Source organism: Empidonax traillii, unplaced genomic scaffold (assembly GCF_003031625.1).
Source record: "Empidonax traillii isolate 1590-97213 ecotype Southwest subspecies unplaced genomic scaffold, ASM303162v1 scaffold2063:size41304, whole genome shotgun sequence".
NCBI classification, from domain to species: Eukaryota; Metazoa; Chordata; class Aves; order Passeriformes; family Tyrannidae; genus Empidonax; species Empidonax traillii.
The window spans coordinates 2,575-5,732 of record NW_020957256.1 but is presented as its reverse complement, the minus strand read 5'-3'; positions in this window follow the sequence as shown (position 1 = coordinate 5,732).

The window sequence follows — 3,158 nt, the reverse complement described above, 5'->3', positions numbered from 1 at the left end:
AAAAAAAAAAAAAAAAAAAAAAAAAAAAAAAAAAAAAAAAAAAAAGTGAAAATTAACCCTCTGGATATGTTTCTTTCTTCACCTCATCTGCAGGGGGAGCCTGGTGAACTTGGGAGGCCAGGCAGCTTTTAGAAAGATGGATCATAAGTGTGATGGATCCCTTTTTACGTGACACAGGCTGTTCAAAAGGACAACTAGTACTTAGATACCACAGAGATTGGCACCCTCAAATGAAAATACAGGGAATGAGTCCAGCATGCCTAAAAACCTTGCTTTCTGGTTGTCAGCTGTGACATTTTAAAGTGCCAGCACTGTATATGTGCTAGTGAGGCTCGTGGGAACCCTCAGATTTCTGACTGCAGCATAACTGAGTGGCCCACCAATAATTTGCCTTTACTAAGGTTCATTTAACTTCCTGTCTTGGATCTGTCCAGGCCCATACAACAATCAGAGGCCCCTGGTTCAGCAGAACAGCAGTATCACAGAGTGAGTCCAAGGCACTGTGAGGGCTGACCAAAACCACTGAGAGATGTGTGCTCTCTCTTGGTGGCTAAATGAGAGGCAAGTGTTGGCACTGGTAGGCTGAGGGTCCAGATGTGCACCTACAGCCCTGAGGAGTCCAAGATAGGAACAGAAGGAAGGGGACCTGACGTGATTCACAAAACCAGACAGTGACCTCATTGTGTTTATAGTGGAGAGCAAATGAGAAAGAAGAAAAACAAGACAGCCTTATTATGAAGTCTTATTATGAGTTTTCAGTGTTCTACATGGTGAATGCTGGATGAGGTGAGGGCTCTCTGTTAACATTTTGTGGAAGACTTTGTTAGGTTCTCAATGTGCCCTTCTATATCTCTGAGAACACAAAAAATGTTGACTTTGACTCTCTTCTAAAGAATCTCTATAAGATCAGACTTCAGTGAAGCATCATGTGCATGACAATGACCAGGGATGTCCAGGTCAGGGTGGAGTTCAGAGAAGAGCAGGTAGCTGAAAGGAAGAACATGATTCCAAAGCCTTGGAGAAGTAAGCCAAAACTTGATGGAACCAGACCATAGTTAAGACATATCTGCCTATTGTCATCACCTGCAACTAATTTAAATTCTGAAGGCCTGCTGGGACCTCAAGGCAACCCATCAACTATAGCTATGATTGACCAAGGCACAGAAAAGCTGTCCTTATGTTGTAGGTTCTTTTCACTTTTTTTAAGCAAAAGGCAGTATCCACAGACTGCAAAGCAGGATGGACCAGAGATTTTGCTGAGGTCCCTCTGGATGCAGCTGAATTTCCTTCTCACTGGACCAGAGTCTAAAGATACTTATAAACTGATGATTAAGTATCTACAGAGGAGCCAGACATCTGGGTTTTGTTCTCATATGAGATAAAACATCCTGCATTTTAGGTGAGTGTCGTGATTACTGCACAATTGTATTCAACTACGAGGGGATAAAATCTCTTCCCCTTCCTCAAGTTTCTGAAATGCCCTTTCATGTCTAGCACTAAACAAAGAATTTGCTTTCAGCATCTCCAAATTTATTACAATTATTTGAATGAACAAAGTCCAATTTACAAACTGCGTTAGTTCCCCAAACCCACATACAGAGTGAATAAATAATTTCTAGGAGGGGAGAGGAGAGCTGCTCTTCTTTCAAACAAATTGTGGTGGCACAGTCAGGCAATTCCCCTCAGAGCAATCTAACTCACTAGTATTGTGGATAATCTGTCATTTAGATTAACTTTTTCTACAGTTACCCAAAATTTAGGTTGTGAGAGTACTGCAACTGCTGCTTTCCTTTTTTTCTTGATGCTATTTTATTGATGCAATAGCTTTTTTTCTTTCAGTTACCAGTTGTCTGTTATTATATTTAGATAATCAGTACTCCTGAACTTTTATTCAGAGAGTGCTTGGCTCTTATTTCCAAAATACAGATATTTCCTAATATAATGAGATCACAGCTGACAAATGCTATTTTCATATTAGTAGCAATAAAAAAATAATCAAATTATAGTGAAAATAAAACAACTAAGATTTTCCCTAATGAAAGGACAGTAAGTTTGCTTCTGCACTTAGCGATATTTTTCCATCTGCAGATGGGAGACTGGAATCATTGCCAAAGCCCAATGGCAGCATTACCCAGTTTGCTGTGCAGTGGAACTGTAGAATTATTTAGGTTGGAAAAGACCTCTAAGGTCATCAGGTCCAACTGTTAACCCAGAACTACCAAGTCCATCTCTTAACCATGTCTCTAAGTGCCACATCTGCACATCTTTTTAATAACTCAGGGGATGATGACTCAACCTTTTCCCTGGGCAGCCTGTTCCAGTGCTTGACAACCCATTCAGCGAAGAAATTTTTCCAAATATCTTATTTAAACCTCTATAAGTATTTTAAGGCTGTTGTGGTGGCTACTATAGGAAAATATATTTATAGATGGGAGATGGATAATATGATCAGTGTAAGCTTTTTTTATTACTCGCTCCATACTCCCATACTCTGAAGCACAGCAGTATATTAGGAGCCCTGCTTGGACTGATATTGGGCTGCATTTTTTTGTTTCTGGTCTGCTCTCTGAGATTTACTGCCTGCTCCAGGCTGGAGCTTGGCAGGCTGCAAACACCAGAGTTCAGGCAGAGAACGAATTTTTATCTCTGAGTCACCAGGACAGGGTGGGTGACCACAAAGCCCTGTGTCCACCCAGCTATAATGCTGAGTCAGGAGTCACATCCAGCAGCAGCTCATGGCATGGGCTTTCCACATCCCCTTAGTGCTGACTCTCAGCAAAAAGCTGAAAGAAGGGGATCTGAGTGAAACCACAGGAGCAGACTTCTCCAGCCAGCACAAACCCTCTATGTGACATAAACAAGGAGGGCAGAAGTTACCAGTAGGATTTTAGATGCATTAGTTTACTTCAGGTACTTACTGTGGGGAAAAATGCATGTCAGGGGAGTAGTAAGCACAAGCACACAAAGCGTGCTCTAGTTGGCTTTTTAAAATTAATCTCTAAACACAAACATACCAGAGCTATTACAAATTGTAAACCTTGTAGTGTGCAGGGCTTTTCCAGCCTGTTTATAACCTTCCTCTCTCTGGCAAGTGCAGAGATATGAAAATCCAGAGTTTAAATTGTGAAATGAGCCACAAAGGAAGCAGAGACACTGGC